The sequence below is a fragment of the Pinus tabuliformis genome, chromosome J (assembly GCF_031772625.1).
Source record: "Pinus tabuliformis cultivar Carrire ecotype Pingquan chromosome J, CPIR1, whole genome shotgun sequence".
NCBI classification, from domain to species: Eukaryota; Viridiplantae; Streptophyta; class Pinopsida; order Pinales; family Pinaceae; genus Pinus; species Pinus tabuliformis.
In genome coordinates this window covers 427,356,076-427,378,092 of record NC_142295.1, presented here as the reverse complement: position 1 = coordinate 427,378,092, position 22,017 = coordinate 427,356,076, and the positions used below count along the sequence as shown (strand labels likewise).

General features: G+C 36.7%; 1 protein-coding gene across 1 annotated transcript in view; it reads left to right on the top strand.

Annotated features, from left to right (window-relative positions):
• The window catches only part of LOC149227647 (Putative thiol-disulfide oxidoreductase DCC), a 175,949-nt gene extending 164,754 nt beyond the window's left edge, over positions 1-11,195 (top strand). The window contains exon 6 of the mRNA XM_089375543.1: positions 10,860-11,195. The gene's annotated coding sequence lies outside the window, so the exon portion shown is untranslated. The remainder of the gene's footprint in view (positions 1-10,859) is intronic.
• Positions 11,196-22,017: the final 10,822 nt, after the last annotated feature.

The window sequence follows — 22,017 nt, the reverse complement described above, 5'->3', positions numbered from 1 at the left end:
GAGAAACAAAGCAGCTAGCAGTGAAAGACTTTGAGACTAGAGAGTGGAAGTGACTATAAATCCAATTAATTTGAAATTTATTTCAAACAACATGGTATATGTAGACAATTTACAATTGCTCATACTCAGTGGAAAGGTAGAGCAAAAAGAACGAGTAGAATAATATAAGATATGGGGTATTATATGCTGAAGCACAAAAACATAAGGCGTAAGTTCTGGGCAGAAAATATAGACAATTGTGTAATCTACCCAATAAATGATAGTCCTACAAATATTGTGTGGAATCAGACTCCAGAGAAAGTACGGAGTGGGTGCAGTCATATAGTCAATCATTTGTAGATGCTTGGCACATTCCAAAAGAAAAAGAAAATTTAAGCTAGTTGATAGAAAATAAAGGTATATATACACAGTTCGAACACCTTAAGGCAACCACTCATACACAGAGAAAAGATTGGTACACTAGTATTTACATGGTTAAAAACCCTAAAGAGAAAAATAATTCATAAAACCAGCCAACATGGCCACTTGAGGAAATATATTATTGCAAAAAGAAAATCCTTTACATGAAAATCTCCCACAATTGATCATCATCAAATGACCCTCCATGCTCTTTCAATAAAGATCATGAAACTATCGATGTTAAGTCTATAATGCTTTCCTCTTAGCCCAAAATGTTTTTTTTCTTACTAAGAATGTGTGCCTTTGACTTTTTGGCTATGAAAAACATAGGAATTGATTGAGTTTAGGGTTCCGAGATGGAGCTCTAGGGTCGGAGATGGAGGTTCCGAGTTTTTTATGGATTAGGGTTTTCCACAAGGTCTGGTCGTTTGAGTGTTGCTAGTTCTGGTTGCTTTTGACTCTTTATTGAGCCGCGGGGGTAATTTTTAATTGTTGTTTTTGGGGCGTCGTTTTCCCTATCTTTCAGAGAGTTGGGGTATTTTTGGGATTGTTCCTATTGTATCGACGGTTTCTCGACATGGTTGTATGCTCCTGTCCGATGTGCTAACTGGGTCAGTATCAATTTATTTTTATCATGGTGCGATCGGGTTTGCATTGGAATTTATGGAATATCCGAGGGAGGTTGATTTCTCGATGAGCCCCATGCGGGGATCCATTTTTTCCACAAATGGCATTGGGGTCTTTGTTGTTTTCCTCAACCTTTACGAGGGGTTTTGGTTTTGTGCCCAAGCACCGACCTTGGGTTAACATGGGGTCCATCTTTGCTGGTTTCAGGTGGGGGACATGTGGTATCCTCGTGCCCTCCTTGTGGTCCTCCATTGACATGTGTCGATTACTCTTGCCCGGGGTTATTGTTGAAAAGTGTAACTAGGTTCAATCTTCATAATGACGTGTAATTATGATTTTATGTAATTGATGTAAAGAATAAAAATAAAATTATTTTTGTAATGCTTGAATCATGGGTTTCATGATCAAGGAATTTTATTTTTAGTTAAGGCTCCATTGTGAGCCTTTAGGATTAGTCATCATGTCATAAAAGTCAATTGAGTCTATGTCATGTATGGAAGACCCTTATTGGGCATGTTACATATGTATATGAGTCATTAAAAGACCCTCCAAGACCAAGCTCAAGCACCTCCTTCAAGTCGGCCTAAAGATATCTCTAGAAAGGCATGTCAGCCTTGTCACTAGGAGAAGTCAACTTATTTGATGGGAAAATCACTATATATAGGGCAACTCGGCCTCTAATTGAAGATAGATTTTCGGTCAAGCATAAAAGACAAGAATGAAGTGCAAAGTTCACAAGGAAAGAAGCCTATAGCCAAGCGATGGAAGGAGGACAATGGCCAAGGTTATTTCAGATCTGTTTTGTGCTAACACCTCTACACATGCGAGAATCTAGTACTGTCCATTGCAAAGAAGGGTTGAGGCTAGTAAGGTCACTCTAGAAGCCGAATAAAAGGAGAAGACATTGCATTCATCAAGCTGAAGTGTAGAAGAAAGTCTCTCCATCCAAGCAAAGTGGTAACAAGGTGCAAAAGTTAGTCAACATCCATCACAGGTGCTGCAACTAGGGTTTTTGAAGAGGCCGAGGGTTGTAGGTCTGATCCAATAAGCCGAGAAGGAAGGACAAGCAAGCAGCTTAACCATCGTTGACTCAAGAAAGAAGAGATTAAAATAGGTCTTGTGACTTGGTCTTGGAGAGGTTAATGGTTCAAGGGCCATGGTCATGGTCTTGATATTCGTCAATTGAAATCTTTGTGAGAAGAAGAATTCGTTTGGGTTTTCCTCTCAAGTTGGACAGGTTTTGGCCCTGGCTGATCCCCTATATTTTGTGTCTTTTGTCTCTTTATTTTTTATGCTTTGGTCGCTGTTTGATGAAGAAGCATATTTTAATAATCTAACTTAAGAGAAGATCCTAATCTAAAGAAGTAAAAAGCATTCACAAGCAGTTATCATTACGAGAGAAATCAGCTAATCTTCATGCCCTAGATTTTCTAAACAGTTATTTCCACTTTTCGCATTCACGAACGATTTTTCTCAGGCTATCTCTAGTGAGGGTTTTCTGGATTTGTGTCCTTTCTTACGGGGTCTTTTTGGAGGTATTTTTACCCTTTCAGGGTCAAGTGTGGGATCCTCTACTTTCTCTTTGTCTCAAGAAGCTGGAGGTGGGGGTCTTCAGGGGATGTCTGCACCTATTGTTGCTTAGGATGGGGATCCTACAGGTGGAGTTCTGCCATAGATGTCGGTAAATCAATCGACACTAGCTGTTATCCCTCCTATTTTCCTGGGCCGAATGTTAATGATTTTGGCACCGTTGGAATTGACCCTCAGGTGGATGGAGGTGTGGGCACTCAAAATTCTTTCAAGAAGAAGGTGCGGCCTATGAATGGGGATATTCATCCAGTGCCATACAATCTATGCATGGGTGACGAGGTGGAGATAACTGATGCAACAAAGATAGCTGAGTTCTCGTTGATGGGGCGTGCTCGTGGTACGAAATTTATACTGGCTACTATTAATGATTGGTGTTACAGGGTTATAAAGCTTGTGGTGTTGATGGTTCCAGAGGTTTACATGTTGGCATGATTTTTAAGTTCTGGACTCCCTTATTTGATGCTCAAAAGGAGCGATCAAATGAGGTCCTTGTGTGGGTTCACTTTCCTGGTCTTTTGTCAACATGTGGAATTCTCAGAGTTTCACTAATTTGGGGAATTCTTTGGGGCGTTTTTAGATACTGATTACTTGTTTTTGATGACTTGAGATAAGTTGGTCGCTTCGGTTTTGGTGTGTATGGACCTTCAAAAATGTCTTCATGCTACTATGGACACTAGGAAGGGTGTGCGTCGTCTTCAGGATCTAGAATATGAGAGATTGTTTTTTCGGTGTTGGCGTTGTCACAGGGTCGGTCATACGGTGGATTCGTGCAACCTCTATTTCAGGGGCACTTCCCTTGAGGATCACACATCAAAGAAAAACCGTATGGGTTTGGCAGGGGCTTATATGGTTCTGAATGAGCCTCAGAGGGATAGCAAATGGGTGTAGGATGTGGTGTCTAATGTTTCGACCATTCCTTATTTTGTGTTGGTGTCTAGCACTAGCCCTGTTATGGCTCCCCCCTCCTCATGTGGTGGATGTTTCAGAGGCTCATTCGCTCTTGCTATCTTTGGGAAATGGTAACTGAGATTCCCTTTCTTGTAATCATTTGATACAAAGTAACTATATTGATCATATGAGTTCTGATTCACTTTCTTGTATGAGTATGCCATCAGGTTCACTTCCTATCGATGCCTCTAAGACTCAAATTATGTGTGCACCTTGTTCCATCCCTTTAAGATCTCTGGGTTATTCATATGCTTGTACTTCGGTCTTTTCAGGGGGTTATCCATAATTCGCGTTCAAGACTAGTGGTTGCATGGGAGGGTTTATCTCCGGGTGGGCTAGGTTTTGTGCCCATTCCAACGTCTTGTGGGAAGGGAGGAAGGAGGAAATCCCATTTTTCATGGGCTAAGGAGAAGGCTTGTTTTAAAGTAGCGTCGAGGCATCAATTGTCATTAGATGGGGCACTTAGAGCAGTGAAATCCCTCTTGGTGGTTACGTAATGAAAATTTTATCCTTAAATTGTTAAGGTTTAGCCAGTTTTGGATTTAAGACTTCTGTGGTTAATATATTCTAACTTAGTCACTGGAGAACCCACAGTAAAAACCATTTTTCGTCAACGTTTCAAATCCCAACAGGGATCCATCATCAGGACTATTATTGAGTGTTGATAGTAGAAGAGCTCAATTGCGAGATATAAATAGTTATGAGGTAGGCTGTTTTCATTTAAGGAAAATGAAGGTCGGCTGTTTAATGATAAATATTATCCAAATATTTAAGTTTTTATTAAATTAGGTTTATTTTAATTTTAATCATACAATATTAATTAATGATGATAAATTAATCCTATTACTAAATAGTAAAGGTGAAATATTTTAGAATATATTTTTCTCTTAATAATTGATAATTTTCTCATAATAAATATTAATTTTAGTTTATAATAATTAAAATAATTTAATTTATAATAATAATTTCTTGTAATTAAATTTTTAATAATCTAAAATAATTGATAATAATAATTAATAAAAATAAGAATAATATTAATAAATAGTAAGTATTATTATTATTATTTAGCCAGTTTTCCCAAAAAAACTAGCTTTAAAACGTTTATTTATGATTGAACATCCGAATGTCTTATATCTTCAAGAGACCTTAGGCCCCGAATCGGATGTGGTTCACTTTAGAAACCATGCTTCCCTTTTGGCATTTTATTGCTTGTGATGCTCGTGGGCATTCAGGGGGTCTCGCCTTGGGGTGGGATGGTCGAAAAATTTGCTCCCAAAATGTGTGGAGTTTTCATTTGGGTTTGGGGATGGAGGGGTTTTCTACGGAATTAAACAATTCCTTTACCTTTGTTAATATATATGGGCTAAATGAGAATCAAATCCCTTTTTGGGACTCGCTTTTTGGGGGCTCCCCTGTTCATTTAGAACATCTTCTATCGGTAGGTGATTTAAATTTCTCAATTGACGACTCAGAAGCTTGGGGTACCCATGCAAGGAAGGATGGTCTTTCAGATTACTTCTCGCACAAACTGCTTTCATCAGACCTACTGGATTTGGTCCCTGTCAAATTGAAGCCTACTTGGTCCAATCAGAGGGTGGGTATGAACTATGTTGCGAAACATATTGATTGTTTCCTGTTACATGACCTTACCATTCATGTTTTCCCCCTCATTCGTCAATGGATTGGCTTGGGGCCCTTATCAGATGATTGTCCGATCTTTCTAGAGATCAAAGGGGCAGGCATAAAACTTGCCAGTCCTTTCAAGATGAATGCTCACTAGTTAGTAGTACTTCTTTTTATGATTTGATGAGACAAAATTAGCAACCTTATGGGAGAAATTTGGGAATCTTTGTTGCACGTCACTTTGCACAAAATCTAACACTTTTAAAGAGACTTATTATGGAATGGGCTGGGATCAATGGTCTCAAGTTTGCTGAGGGTTTAGTGGGGTTTGAGAAGGAAATTGAAGACTTTTCCGATTTGGGGTAGGAAGGGTTTCACACACAGGATCGTCAGGATCATTTTCAATCCCTCATCACTAGACGTAAGGAGTTACTAGGTTTTCAGGAGGAGTGAGGGAGACTCAAAAGTAGGGCCATTTGGTTGGACAACAGGGATGAAAATGCAATCTTTTTTCATGCATATGCAAAAGGTAGAAGGAAACATAATACTATTTGGGAGATGCAAGGGGATGGAGGCAGGGTGGTTTTGTCTTTTGAAGGTTTGACTGCTTTAGGTGTTCAACATTTTCAGAGCATCTTTAAGAAGGCTCTCGAGATTAATATTGTGGAGATAGTCAGGGTGGCTCAACTCTTTCCTCGTTATGTATGGGAGGAAGAAAATGAGGTTTTGATGGCAGAGGTCACTGAACCAAAATAAAAACCTATTCCCACAAGTTTTCAAAGAGATAAAAACACAGGCCCTAATGGGTGGGTTGTGGAATTTTCCTTGTCTTTTTATGATTTTATGGGCCCGAATCTGCGTAAGGTGGTCAATGAAGCGAGGTGGGAAGGATTGATCTTACCATCATTTAAATCTACCTTCCTTGCGCTAATTCCAAAAGTGGATCAACCTTCTTATTTTGAGGACTTTCATCCAATATCTTTGTGCAACTGTGTATATAAAGTGATCTCGAAGGTGGTGGTGGGTAGACTAAAGCCCATATTATCCAGGGTGATATCTCAAGAGGAATTTGGTTTCTTGGAAGGTCGAAAAATTCATAAGGCCATTGGCATTGCTCAAGAGGGCCTTCACGGTATAAAACTTTTGAATCTTAAGGGGGCGATTTTCAAAATTGATCTTTCAAAGGCTTATGACAGAGTGGACTGGTCCTTTATTTGTTTGCTACTTACTCAGGTGGGCTTTGATTTCCACTTTATTAATTGGATCATGGGATGTATAACCCCAGTCTCTCTATGTTATGATAAATGGTGCGGCCTCACCTTTTTTTCATGCTCAGTGGGGTTTGCGTCAAGGTTGTCCCTTATCCCCACTTCTGTTCATACTTGTCACTAAGAGCCTAAGCTTACTGATCAAAGATGTTGTTAGACTTGAGATCTCCCAGGTTTTGGGCATTTCTCATCTACTATTTGTGGACAACATTTTAATTTATTGTAATGGATGGGGGGGGGACATTTATAAATTGATGGAGCTTTTGGTGCTTTTTGGCACCATGACGAGTATGGTGGTAAATTTCCAAAAATATACTATGGATGTTCATAATTTGGGGTAACCTGAAATTGATCATAGACGTGGGGTTTTCCCATATGCGATTTCCCCATTGGACATTGGTCTCAAATACTTGGGGTATCTATTAAAACCAAATAGATATTTAAAAGAGGACTGGCATTGGCTTCTGGACAAGTTGGAAAAGAGGTTAAAGGTTTGGAGCTTTCAGTGGCTCTCTAGAGATAGGCGCATGGTTTTAATTAAGTCGGTGTTGGAGGCTATTCTAGTTTACTAAATGCCTTTGGTGTGGATTCCTCATGGTACGCTGGACAAGATACAACGTCTATGTTTTCGTTTCTTATGGGTTGGAACAAAGGAACAATATGTATTACCATGGGTTAGTTGGCACATATTAACAACCCCAAAGCTTCTTGGGTGTTGGGGACTAAAGAACATTTTTCATTTTTCAAAGGCCCTCGTGGAAAAAAGTGCCTGGCGATTAATATCATCTCAGAATCTATGGACTCAAGTGGTTATTTGTAAATATATTGAACCTCTATCCATAGAGGATTGGATTCGTCTTTCGGATAAGTCGTGTCATAACATTTCAGTTATTTGGTGGGCAATTCTTCACTCTTTTGATATGGTGGTATCTGGTCTGGTTTGGCACATAGGGGATGGGATGCATTTTCACATTGGTTTTGACCCATGGTTGGGGTGCAACTAGGAACATGTTCTATCTCTCCTTCTTAATACATACCTCCAGGTGATGGGTATAACTTGATTGGCTCAAGTTGCTGCTTCGTAAAGGTCCAACATTTGGCATCAAGGATGGAAAGAATCTTGGGATCTCTTCTTTCCACTCTTCCTTTAGGATGAATGGCATCGGTATATTGGGGCATTATTTGCCACACATGTTCGGCTCTATGGGCGTGAGGATGAGTTAACGTGGTCTTTTGCTCCACATGGAAGTTATACCTTAAAATTTGGATATCTTTGCCTGAGCACGATCTCTCAGCCTCAAAACTTGGAATGGTGGTGGGGTATTCTATGGAAATCTAGATGCCCGACAAAATCAAATTTACTGTTATGGTCTATTATGGAGGGGAAAGTACCAACATGGGAGTTTTTGCAACGATGTTTCAATATTGGGCCCGAGAGGTGCTCTCTGTGTATGCTTGAGATAGAAACCAATGATCACCTTTTTATTCATTATTCCTTTACTCGGAGAGTCTGGGACGCTGGCATGATTTCTTTTCTGCAATCTATTAATTGGGATGCACTTGTCTTTTTAGAGGCCCGGAGAATATGGGTGGAGGCTCGTCATCCAAAAGGTTTTCACACACTGCTTGTTATTCTTTGTTGGGGTGTATGGATTGCCCGAAATAATTCTATCTTCAAAGGGATTTTTACCCCTTCGGCACGGGTTGCTTCTGAGGAGCTGGCAATTATGAACCATTTTGCAAAAAATGTGGTTGCGTTTCTTTTTCAAAATGTGGTCGTTGCTAAACCAAATCAAACTTGTCCTTGGGGGTTTTTCGATGGGGCATCTCAAGGAGAGGACCCACTCTGTGGTGGGGGTTTTGTATTATTCATAAATGCTCAACATTTCTATCATGTTCAGATGTGTATGGTTTGGGGCTCAAACAACTGGGCCAATACCAATGCTTGCCGAGCTATGGTTTCTTTTTCTATTGATCAAGGGGTTTCTCATTTGCAGTGTTTTGGGGATTCTATGCTTGTGGTGAATTGGTTAAACAAGAAAAGTATATGCAAAAATTTAGTTCTTGCTGATATTGTTGCAAACACTCTTTGTATCGTTTCTCTCTTTTCCTCCTCCACTTGCGCTCATGTTTACAAGGACCGAAACTTGACTGTTGATCACCTTTCTAAAGAAGGCATTCCCATGGATCAGGGTCTTTGGACGGTGACAAAGTTCATCAATTGGTAGCAGTTGTACTATTAAATGTGGCCATATGTTGTGGGGCCTTTATCTTAGCTCCTTTTTTTTCTATATATATTTTATTATCCTATACGCTTCTCTAGCAGCCTTGTTGTTAACAGATATGGTTTCTATATCTCCATTTTGTCAGTGGATACCTATTATCCATTTTTGTATGCGGCGCTGGTTAGTACCTGTGGTATGGGAACTAGATACAGTGTATAGTATCATGGTTTTTTTTAAGGTTTTGTTGGTAATATTATGAATATTGATTGAGGGGCTTAAAGCCTCAATGGAATGAATGCTTCTTTTATGGTGCATATACAAAATGTATTTTCCTAATTTATATAATGAAGATACATGTACCTTTTGTACGAAAAAAAAAAAGAATGTGTGCCCATGCTCCACTACCAAACAAATGAAAGTGTCTTGCATATGGTTTAATGTGACTCCATGCTTCTTATGGTGTTACATCCTTTAAAATCTTCATGGAAATGCCTGTAGATATGTAATTGGAAAAATCAATGGCTTCCCTAAAAAAATGAGGACTTAATCCCTTTGATTGGATTATACAATGCCATTGCTTTTAATGTGTAATTCTTTCTCTTAGTAAAACCATTTGTTGTGATATGGAACAATATGTTGGATTTAAATGCCCTATATAGTGCTTTAAGTTGTAAATTTGCTGTTAACATATTTTCCAACGTTATCTATTCTTAAATTTGAAGTTGATGATAAAATTGTATTTCTACAAGAACCTTGTAGGCCCAAAACATGTAAAAACATCACTCTTAAGTTTTAAGAAATAAACTCAAGTGCGTCAATCAATGTTAAGAAATACTTGAATCTAGAGAACGATGAAAATGAAGTGGACCACACAAATCATTATGAACAAGATGCAGTATAACTAATATATGCCAAGATGCATGCTTTTCAAAAATATATTGATGTTGTTTGTTGATAACATAGTTGGAACAAACATCAACTATGCAAGAAATAAGAGGAAATTCAGTTACTAGTTGCAATGTCATTGTTATGAGTAACAAAACTAAGGGAAGATATGATGATCTAATGTTGGAAAGTTGGTACAACATAGTAATATCATCAACAATTTTGGTTGCTAAGATATGTGTTAATCAATTTATATACCACCTTTATATTGAAGGTAATGGATTAAATTTTGTTTCATTCAGTCATCATCCTAGGGTTCGTGGTACTTGTGAAATGCTAATGCACAATATATGTAGAATTAGGCAACTTGTAGTGTAGATTTGGTATTAAATATAAAAATAATGTAAACTTATATTATTTATAATTCAAACATCTACACTATTTTGTTTTGTTGAATAAAAACAAAGTTATACTAGTCATAAAATCTACTTGAACCAAAAGTAATATATCAATAGATTGCAGTTATATGCTTAAATTCAATATTTAAGCCTTCTTATAACAATTTTTTTGTTGGTTCAATATATAACTCAATGGATGAATGTTTGACTTGTAAGTTATGACATGCACTTGAACTTTGCATAGTATACATTGATAGAGGGTAAATATTAAAGTTGTATATCACTCATTAAATAGTAATAAGAAAATAGATAAATAGGATTACAATATACTAGAACAGGGGGCTTGCCTCTTTGAGAATATGTTGTTGAAATTCAACTATGACACTCAAGAAATTAAATACATACCAAAACTCGAGTCAAAATATATATTTTATTAAAGTCTAGATCAAGTATCAACAACCTGTAAACTTAGTGCTACATATCCTCTTTACATGCTACAACACTATAGTTATAAGTATACAATGTTTTTAACCAAAGAAAGGAAATTATATTCATGGTTCAATAATTCGTTACATTTCAAATTCAAATGCTTGTGATTTGGTATATCATAGGGCTTCTAAAAATTGTTGAATTTGTTCATATTGTGCCATGGATCCTTTTATACCATTATGCACCCAAATCTATAGTTTATATTTTGTTGACAAGTTTACACAAGATCTACAACTCATGGGTAAATATGCATGTAATCTAAAATTGATTTTCTAGAGTTTCAATCGTTGGAGTCAAGTAATTTTGCTATTATCTAACATATATAATTCATTCAGATTAGTCGTACTAACCTTGCAATATGTTGTTTTCTTGAAATATGAATGTGATTCATTGGGATGACCTTGAAGTATGTGTTTGCTTGACATCTGGAGCACACTGGGCCATGTACTCAAAACATGGAACTTTTAGAATATTTAGACACTTGGTATTTAGTTAATATCAACTCGGTTTTAACCATGTAAAAATACAGGTTTTATGATATTTAATTTTTTGTATGAGTGGTTACTTAAGGTGTTCACCTTATATGGAAAACCTCATTTTCTTGATTATGATATCAGAGCCCATGTACTCAAAACATGGAACTTTTAGAATATTTAGACACTTGGTATTTAGTTAAGATCAACTCCGTTTTAACCATGTAAAAATACAGGTTTATGATATTTAATTTTTTGTATGAGTGGTTCCTTAAGGTGGTCACCTTATATGGAAAACCTCATTTTCTTGATTATGATATCAGAGCCCATTTGAAGAACTACTTCTATTGTTGATTAACATCTTGAGCTCATGTTGTTGAATTTCTAATATCTTTTATTTCTGTACAATTCTGGCTTGAGTAAATTGTTTCATTTTTCTAGAGTGTTGCTTTTAGTTAAAAATACCTTTAGTTTCATCCACAAAGGTGTACGCTTGCTTGAGATACAACTTTTTTCGTTAGATCCAAAAAATATACGGTTCGAATACACCCTTTTTAATTTTAATTTAATTTTATTTTTATGGAGCTTATATTTCAATTTTCCTTTTTTATTCCTGAATTGTTCCCCTTTCTGATCTACATATGCTCTTTTTCGTTTGCTCTGTGTGATCTTGGAAAATAATAAGTAGAGTAGAAAGTGTTTTCTTTACTACTTATGCCCTTTGTCATACACCGTGCACCATCTTGGAAAACCAGAAACAAAGAGAAAAGTTGCAATTTTGGGGTAACCTAATTGAGATTTAACCCCATCATTGTTGAGTTTTAGAAAAAAAAAATTCAAAACTATAGTTTGTTTTTGGATGAGCATGTGAAAGCACGATTTATTTGAGAAAACATACACTTTGCAACAATAACAACAACAACCACCTCCTTCATTTGTATTGTTATGCGTTTTGCACTAGCTCACTTGGTTGAAAATTACTTTATTTAGTAAAAGATCGTGAGCTGAAGTCATGTTTTTTTTTAAGTTGCTTTTTGAAAAAAAATCATGCAAACTTCGAACTATTTCATAACTTCATTGTAAACTGTATTTCACTTGTATTGTAAAAGTGAATCATTGTAAAGTAATTCAATATTCTTTTTTAGTTACTTTTCACACAAGTCTTGTTTATAAAATAACTTCACTATAAACATTATTCTCACTTATTTTATAAAAGTGAACAAGTGACTCACTTCATAAAATAATTTATTTGTAAAAGTGAGCTCATAGGCAAAGCTAGTGAGGAAAATGTTTTTTTTTTTGTGTCTTGGCAATATCATGACCATGTGGGTCAACTTCTACCTACCATGTGGCTCTTTTTTACTATTAATGCTTTTTTTTAAAGAGAATAACTTTCATTTCTAAAATCCATTTCCAATGCCCTTTTTTTAAGCATTCTATTTTTTCAAAAGTTTTCCATCCAGATAGTCAATTTCAACTTTTGAATCTATATTATCTACATATTTTAATATGGACACTACAAGTGAAATTTTGCTAATACTAGTACCAACTACTTCTTATGGTATTTTCACATGGAAAATGTACTAATAAGTAAAATATTGTACTAGATTACCTTGGGAAAATAAATATCTTCTACTTTTGCTAATAACAAAGCCAAGTGGGAAAATAAGAGTGATAACATGTGGATTAATTGAGATGTTCATTTCTCTTGATTTATGATTTAATATTTAAGGAACAAATGACATAGATGAAGCCTCTGGAAAGTCAAAAAAGATATTTGGTGAAAGTAATGTGATTAGATCCCATCAAGTTGTAAATTAGATAATGAATTTAAGTCATAATGATTTCCATTGTATTGAATATTGTTTATCTAAGTTCAAAACATTTAGACTTTACTTAATATTTCCAAGTCGATCTAAAGGATGACTGGTGCATATATATTATCATTTCCAAGCTTGGTCTTACATATTTTATTTTTGTATCTACTTTTTATGCCACCATAGAAGCTCTAGGAGCTAAATATAAAGATTCCACTCTTGACTTTTTTGTTTGTGAAAATATGGTTAGAGAGCAAGACAAGCTCTTGCATGTTGGAGTGATCAACATTATAGATACATCCAACAAGGCATTAGTGGCACAATAGAAAAATAAAATCAAGCATCCTGAGAAGAAACATCTTTGTAGTAGAAAGCTAAAAAAGGGTCCCAAATCCTCTCATCCAACTTCTATTCATAGTGCTGACAAAGGACCAATCTCAAAGTGTAAGAAGACTGACATGCATTACATCTTTTGTGGAATATTGTACTAGATTACCTTGGGAAAATAAATATCTTCTACTTATGCTAATAACAAATCCAAATGGGAAAATAAGAATGATAACATGTGGATTAATTGAGATGTTCATTTCTCGATTTATGATTTAATATTTAAGGAATAAATGACATAGATGAAGCCTTGGTAAAATCGAAAAAGATATTTGGTGAAATCAATGTGATTAGATCCATTAAGTTGTAAATTAGATAATGAATTTAAGTCATAATGATTTCCATTGTATTGAATATTGTTTATCTAAGGTTAAAACATTTAGACATTTACTTAAAGATTTCCAAGTCGATCTAAAGGATGAATGATGCATACATATTATCCCTTCCAAGCTTGGTATTACATATTTTATTTTTGTATCTACTTTTTATGCCACTAGAGAAGCTCTAGAGAGCAAGACAAGCTCTTGCATATTGGAGTGATTAACATTATAGATACATCCAACAAGGCATTAGTGGCACAATAGAAAAATAAAATCAAGCATCCTGAGAAGAAACATATTTGTGGTAGGAAGAAAAAAAGGGTCCTAAATCCTCCCATCCAACTTCTATTCTCAATGCTGACAAAGGACCAATCTCAAAGTGTAAGAAGACTGACATACATTACATCTTTTGTGCAAACAATAGTCATTTGGAGTCTACATGTTTTAAAATGATGGAGGCCTTAGAACCATCAATGAAGAGATGCATCATCAATCTTAATTCTTCTTCTTATAACACTTCTTTTCATGGACATACACTTTTTGCTTATGTTTTCTCACGGGTTTCTCCTTCAATGCAACGTGTACTTCACCTTCTAATGACTGCTTTATTGATTCTGGAGCATCTTATGATATGGCTAAGGATAAAGCCATTTTTCCTATTCTAGATGATTGTAACTCTAAACAAATATTTGTTGGTGGTGCTAACTCTCTTTGTGTTGTAGGGTTTGGAACATTTAAGGTCGATAATGGACATTTCAATGATGTGTTCCAAGTATTTCTTGCAACATTTTATTAGTATATCATATTATTTATTATTATGAAAGTAAAATAGTAGAGTTTTCACCTCACTAAGTTGTAATTAAGGATTTATAAGATCCTAAGCATGTCCTAGCATTTGGAATAGTTGATGATATTATCAAGTTGTACAAGTTTGACAAATTTAGGTCATCATATTTTCCCTCAGTTTTTATCACTTGTGGCGATGACTTTAGCGAAATTTGGCATAAGTGATTCAGTTATCTAAACTATTACAAAAATGTACCACCAATAATAAGGGGATATTCCCGATGCAAAGTCCCAATTAGACCTCACACTATTTGGGATAGGAGTCCCATCTGGTATGTGGGCCTGATTGCCACCATGTTAGTTTTATCTTGGTTTTCAAGTAAAGAGATGTTAGTGTGAAGAAAAGTATGAAATACCTAGAGAATGAGGACGAAATCAACCCACAATTGATAACTTGCAGAACAAGGCACTATAATATAACAACAAAAAAGTAAGAAGAAGTATGCCTCAAGAGGAGTCAGTTAACTAAAACCATCTGAAACATACATGAATAAGAAAATACTAGAAGTTAATTCCAAATTAGTTCACAATTGGTTACTAGTATTAGCATGGGATGAAAGAGAAAAGATTCCAAAAAACATATGATCAATAATCCATAAATGAGTTCATTAACATACTATCCGTGTGAAAGCATACATGCACACATAATAGGAGTCCCTGATAGCTATTACAACCATTAGAGTAATGTACGAGAATCTATGCCAAGAGTGAAGAGCTTCTTATTTATGATGATGCAAATCCAAGTATATGTACAACAAGTCCATCAAAACCCAATAGTAGAATGAAGGTTTCTCATATTATCTCCAAGATAATCCCCTAGCCTCACCACAACTCAACCTAAAATCAAAGCTATGTAAGTGCTAAGAGCCATGGTAAAAGACTCAAGTGTCAAAAGACCCTTCTTTAGAGGCATGAGGAGACATTTATACAAATGGGTAGGTGACTCTTCACCTTCCCCATGACTCTTTGACGTCCTCATGACTCTTCTATTCCTAATGACCTTTACAATTCATATTGATTCTTACACGACTTTTAGCATTTAATATTTTCATAAATATGATGAAAAATATATACAATATGATAATAGAGAAACCGTGAAATCTCCTAGTATGCTTTGATTCCTTGTTAAAACCTTGGATTGTAACCCAGTGAAATATGAATAATTCTATACTTACATCAATTGCACTTGGAATTTTTAAATATGTGACAACTTTAGGATCCTTGATTAGCTCTTCTATTTGGTGTTTTGTAGGAGAAGCTACCAAATAAGCTAGATTGGTGGCTTCATATATACATTTCCTATTCCATCTAGAACACAATCAGGTTTAGAAGTATCCATTTGGTGCTCTCAGCGTTGTTTCTGCTTATTTTTAGAAATTGTAGCAAGAAAGGATAAATTTGATTTGTGCCCTAGTCAAATTTAGTAATTTGATTTTCCACATCAGCAGGATGACTTGGATTGCAGTTAACTTGTGTGACATTCCCTTGTCTACTAGTTAAATCTATAAATTCGAGTTATAGACTAGAAGTAGAGTTGTGCATGTAGTGATTGCTAAACTCTAGCAATCTAGTTCAGTTATTTTCAGTTGAACTCTGTTAACTGAGCTCAAGTAGCTAGTTGAGTCAGTTGAAGGCTGGTTGAGTAGTAGAACTGTTGTTAACTCAATGATCTCTCAGTTACACTAGTCAATCAACTAAAAATAGCCTAGATATGCATGGAATTCAAATTGCCTAGTTGGAGTGGAGGAAAAGACACATTGTAATTTTCAATTGTATATTAGTTGAGTGCATATGCTTGGTAGTTTAGTAGGTGAATCATTCCTTGGGAATTTCACAAGAAAATAGGAGGAAATTCCTATATTTTAGGAGTTAATTTCCTCAATGATTGTGCAAGGAAATAGGAGGAAGTTAGGGCCTTTAATTGGTTAGAGGAGGACTGTCAGCGAGAGAACAAGTTTACAATGCATGGTGTGCTTTATATTTGAAGCAAGACATTGTAATAGTTTCTCATTATCATTTGATTAATGAGAAACAATATGGGTTTTTCCCAGTTGGGTTCCCATATAAATCATTGTGTTGTGATTTTGATGGTTGCATGTCATTGTATGTGTTTCTAAATTGTGATTTACTTTCGACAGAATAATAGAGGAAATTTATAATCGCTTGATATCAGTTCAATTTCATCAGCAGTAGAAATTTTTTATTAATTTATACATGGTATTAGAACATAAATCACACTAGAAACCAGTCAATAGAGCTTATCCTTTAGAGATTTCAATTTGCAGATTGAGAAGCAATTTTTCTTTCGTGCTGGAAAATGTCTTTCAACGAATTGAGATTAGAGTATGCCATTGAGGGAACCTCAAGTTTCATAGATTGGAAGGACATGATGGAAGTTGTACTCGATGATAATAGAGTGCAAGAATACACCAAAACTGACATTCCAAAACCAACAACATGGATGTCCAACAATTAACCTAGTGGAAGAAGGATACCACAAAAGCTAGGAGGATCATCTTGGAGGGTGTGAGAGACCACATAGTCTCAAATTTACATGGCAAAGAGAATTCCTTTACTATGTGGAAGACCCTCACTGAGTTATTCGAAAATAGTAGTGATGCCAGGAAATTGACATTGAGGGACAAGCTCAGAAACATCTGCATGCAGAAAAATGAAACCATTCCACATTATCTCTCCAGATTAACTCAATGTCGAGATGAACTTGGAGGAGTTGAAGAAAATATACAATGCTTAGAAATAGTGAGCCTAACTCTCCTAGGCCTTCCAAAATCCTGGCACAACTACTAAGACTCTGTAAATGGAAGGGAAAATTTTCCAAATTGGGAGAGGCTTTGGTCTGATTTGGTGCAGGAAGAAATACGAAGGAACACTAGAGATGGAGTAACATCCAAAGCTAAGGAGGGAGAGAATTTTTCCTTGGTTGGGAAGGGCAAGAAAGATAAGGGCAAGAAGGCCTAAAGCAAGCCATATTCTAGCCAGAATAATGGAAAGAAGAAGGACCTAAGCAAGATAAAATGTTTTCACTACCATGAATATGGACAATATGCAACAAAGTGTCCGCAAAAGAAGTATAACAAGAAGCCTTTAGGAGGAGCAGGAGGTGAAGCACTTGCCTCACAATTTGAATTAGACTTCAGCCTGATTGTATGCATGGCAAGCACTGTAATGGGGAATGTGTGGTATCTAGATTCAAGTGCCTCATTCCATATGACAGGATGCAAAGAATTATTTAGTATCCTATAGGAGAAGGATATCCAGATGCACATAGAACTTGGGGATGATGGGTGGTACAATAACAAATGAATTGGAATTGTAACCTTTAAGGAGGATTTGGGCCCCCATCTTCATCTGAAAGATGTTATGTATGTACCTAGGATGAAGAAGAACTTGATCTCTGTAGCTGTATTGGAGGATAAAGGCTATGATGTTGTTTTCAGTAAGGGGAAAGCCTTTCTAAGACATGTAGCTAGCAGGCAAGTGAATCATATCGAAGTTCAAGTGAAGAACCTATACAAACTTGAGGTGGAAGCTTGTGTTGCACTGAGTAGAAAGGAAGAGAAAGTGCAGAGTTGAGATGTTGGAGAAATATGGCATAGGTGCATGGGACACTTACACCATGGAGTCTTAAAAATCATGCATCAGATTACCACCAATCTCCCAAAATGCACCCTTGACCAACATGATGTCTGCAAGGGATGCACATTGGGGAAATATGTCAAATCCATCTTCTAGGGACAAGATAGTATAGCTAGAGAAATTTTGGAGCGAGTCCACTTTGATGTATGTGGACCATTTTCTATAACCTCTAACCAAAACATGGGTATTATGTGATTTTTGTTGATAACTTTTCTAGAAAATGTTAGATATTCTTCATGAAAAAGAAGGATGAAGTTTTCTCAAAATTTGTTGAATTCAAAGAATTGGTTGAAAAGGAGACTAGTAAGAAACTGAAATCCTTGAGAAGTGACAATGGAGGAGAATTTGTTTCTAACACCTTTAAGGACTTTTGTGCCAAAGATGGAATTACAAGAGAACTGATAACACCTCATAACCCACAACAAAATGGGGTGGCTGAAAGGAAGAACATAAGCATAGTGGGAGTAGCAAGAGCCATGTTGCATGATCAAGGGTTTCCATGACATCTATGGGTAGAAGTATGCAACAACACAATTTATTTGTAGAAATGGAGCCCTCACATAATAATTGGCATGATTGCATTGGGAGAAGATTTCTCTGGGAGGAAGCCAAATGTATCTCATTTTCGAATTTTTGTAGCTACTATGTATTGTCATGTGTCCAAGGATAGTAGGAAGAAACTTGAGCCTGCAACTGAGATGGGGTCTTTTAAGGATACACAAATACTCATCATAACTATAGGGTGTATTTTCCCTCACTCAAGGTGATAGTAGTGAGGAGAGATGTCAAATTTGATGAGGAGAAGGCTATGATATGCTATTTAGAGCGAGAGTTGAGTATCCAACTAGAGGAGGAGATTCTAGTTCCTAAGGAGGAGCCTCATGCAAGCTTTAGGATTTTGTGGAGCAACCACAAGTGGAGGAGAAGACATGAGATCGAATGGAGGCACCCACTCAACCAAAATTATAACAACCCTGGTTAAAATTCCATGTAAAAAAATATAAGGACACATGATGAGACACATATTCCAAGTTGAATGTTGGGCAAGACATCTTGGTATGGGTGTTCATTTCAGTTATTATGGCTAAAGGAAATTGGCAAAGACAATGGAAAAGGCTTTGGAAAGGTAAACTAGCATTTTTGGCACATTTATTTATGAAAATAATGGAAATTAGGAGAAAAGGGAGGTGAAAGGTCACAGGTTGCATGTGAGGAGGAAAATGAAAGAAAATAATAGAAAGTGAAGAAAAATAATGGAAAATGAAGAAAATATAGGCCTCATTAATAAAAAGGCTTTTGAGGATCAGTTAGTAACCTTTTGTCAGTTTAGTTTTGGAGCTCTCACATAATTGTCTCTCTCTCTCTCTCTCACTCTTGGACACTTAGAGTTTTCTTGGAGCATTTTGGCATTGGATCAAGAAATACAAAGAAGGCAAGAGGAAGCAAAGATCAAGCAGGGAAAGGCAAGATCAAGTAGCTATAGCAGGATTCTTTGCAGGTATCGATTTGCATGTGTATTTTCCTTGCTAGATTTGGCATGCATGGTATTGCATGTGGTTCTTTTGCTATTATGGCATGGGTTTTGCCTGGTGTCATAGTGTTTTTAGCCTACCCTTGCCATTTCTGGGTAGCCATGGTGTGATGGGGTTCTTATGTTTTGGTTGAGCTGGATTGTCGGATGGATTCAAAGCTGAGTTAGGTGGATCTCCGAATGATAGAGCACATGGCCTAGTGGCCCCTGAACTAGACTATGGATCACGGTAAAGCCACTGGCCTAGTGACCTCTGAGCCAAACTATGGGTTGCGGTAAAGCCATTATTGTGTTTCCTCGGTGGGCCTAGGAATCCTTACGGTGAATGACAGGATATATGGTAAAGCCAAGAAGTGGTTTGCTCTCTGTTGGGCCTAGTAATCTCGAGTTTGGTATATGCAGTAAAGCCTGGAGAGTGGGTCTCGGTATAGGGCCTAGTGATCTAGGTTTGGATTGCGGTAAATCCTGAGAGACTAAGAGATAGGAAAATTCCTCACAGTGTAGGCAGAGAAATCCGGTGGCATCCATGCTTGTTTGGCCTAGTGATCGGGTGGAGATCATGGTAAATCCTGTTATGACATGTTTATTATGTTGGCTTAGTGTTAAAATTGGAAACTAGGGCCAAAATCCACATGGGTCATCTCATTTATGACAACTAATATTTTTCTTGGATTCCTCTCTCTGAGAGGTGTAGGATTGACCTAAAGATCATTTGATTCTGACATGTACAAATGAAGTTATGAATTTATTTTGATTATGGACAACTTGTCAAGGTCGGCAAACAAACTCATGTAGGATCAAAAGCCCAACAATCACGACTATTCATCCTCAACGTTAGCCTATAAACATGTGATACCTCCTCCTCATTTGGAAAAACTTCACTTCTCACACATCTCTCTCTCCTCACATGATTGGGTATGGAATTCTGGGTAGCTTCTCTCTCCACACGTGCGAAGTAAAGGACATTCATTTTCTGTTTCAGCGTTGACCAGGTTTGACTGAATTGCCATAAGGTTGTTTTGGGTTGCGTTGACCAAGCATTGACTTGTTTTAGTGCGATTTTTGGTGGAGGAATTATGTCCTAGTAGGCCGCCTATCTGGGCATAAGAACTGAGGCAATATGACCTATGTTTGACCAGTGTTGATTATGGTTAGGGCTGATCGTAGGTTGACTGTTTGACCAGACTTTGAGTGGGTTGATTTTGAATGTTTTGAGGGTTGTTTCATCTTGCTATTTGGAGCCCAAAGTTGACTGAAGTTGACCGAATCTTTGAGGGTAAAATTTTCCTTGTTGACTAGCGTTGACTTTTCTGGTTAGGGCTCTTTTGCTGCTGTTATAAATTATCAGAATTTGTAAATTGTACTATTTCTCTCTGCTGAACTATTGAAGACTAAAATAATATTTGATCAAGGGTTCCCCACATTGGGGTTTGTCCCTAGCTGGTGCCACATCTTGTGTCCTTTTGTCTTGGCTTGTCTTCTACTATTTATGTTTATGTTCTATGAGCATTTTACTTACATGTTTATGTGATTGGTAAACTAAAATTGATATTGGGCTCATAAATAAATTGAAGTAAAATTGCTCTAAAGCATAGAACATACCATTGTTGCCTTAGATTAACATGGTATTAGAGCTGAGGTGAAGACAAATCCCTAGCAAGAGTGAAAGCGAAATCACCAAAGACGGTCAGACAAGGACAAAAGACTCAATGGGTTCCTCATCTGACTTCCGGGCTGAAGACAAGCTCCATGATAAATTTGACTATCATGGATGGAAGATGTCTCTTGATTTGACCTTGGAAGAAAAGGAAGTGATGGATTAATGTGCAAGGTAAAATCCCTGAGCCTCCTTCAAATGCACTGGTTGCTGCGAAGACCAAGTACAATAAGGTTGAAGTCAAAGCGAAGACGATTATTAGGGATTCCATTGACAAGCATCTGGTGGCCTATAGCTCTGAATTGAAGACCTCCAAGGAGATATACGACATGTTGGTCAACATGTTCAAGGTTAGTAATGCTAATCAAATTCTCTTTCTCAAGAATAATTTGAAGGATATTAAGAAGGGCAAGGACTAGGACATTCAATCCTATTTCTTGAGTATTGTTGAGATCAAGAATGATCTACTTTTGATTGGAGAAGTTAGTCCTGATAGGGAATTTACTTTCACCACCCTTGGAGGACTCCCACCTGAGTGGTATGTATTTAGAACCACTATACTCAATAATGATCAAATTCTAGGGTTTGAAGAATTGATGTCGAGATTAATTCAAGAAGAAAAAAGAATGGTGGAGCAATAAATGCCTTCTCATAGAAGCAACCCCACTTCATTCTCCGCTCATGCCAAAAGGAAGAACAATGCAGGTTCAAAGAAGCAAATTCAAGGAAGACGAGATTGAAAAATGGAAGGAAGGGAAGATGCTTGTTTGATATAAGTTTGGCCACTATGCAAGGGAGTGTCCTAATAGAAGGGATACACCTCGAGATGATGACTATCATAACAACTCCAAGGGAAACTTCAACAACAATGATCAAA